The following is a 343-nucleotide window of genomic DNA, read 5'->3' on the forward strand; positions in this document are numbered from 1 at the left end:
AACATTAGTGGAATTAAAAGTAACTATTTTAGCCATGAGCTTCCCACACCAAATCAGTTTTTTTAAAAGATCATCAAGACTAGGAAATGAGTCACAAGCATAAATCTGATTTTTCATGTGGTTCATCAACTATATTACATTAAAGGATTTATGAGGTATGAAAATACAGCATTCCGTTTGAATTGCAGCACAGATACCTCCCTGAGATGCTGTAAGGTGTCAGTGGTCTTGCAGTTGTGTAGGACTGCCTTTCTCATCACAGAGACCTCAGAATTCAATAGGCTAATAACTCGATTACTATCATGTAAAGCTTATGAAAGTTGTTAAGGCTTAGATATGGTCA

General features: G+C 35.9%; 1 protein-coding gene across 1 annotated transcript in view; it reads left to right on the forward strand.

The window, feature by feature from the left end:
- Window positions 1-343, forward strand: part of LOC104993724 (ovochymase-2-like) — an 85,923-nt gene that overhangs the window by 835 nt on the left and 84,745 nt on the right.

The sequence above is a fragment of the Bison bison genome, unplaced genomic scaffold (genome assembly GCF_000754665.1).
Source record: "Bison bison bison isolate TAMUID 2011002044 unplaced genomic scaffold, Bison_UMD1.0 scf7180017864243, whole genome shotgun sequence".
NCBI classification, from domain to species: domain Eukaryota; kingdom Metazoa; phylum Chordata; class Mammalia; order Artiodactyla; family Bovidae; genus Bison; species Bison bison.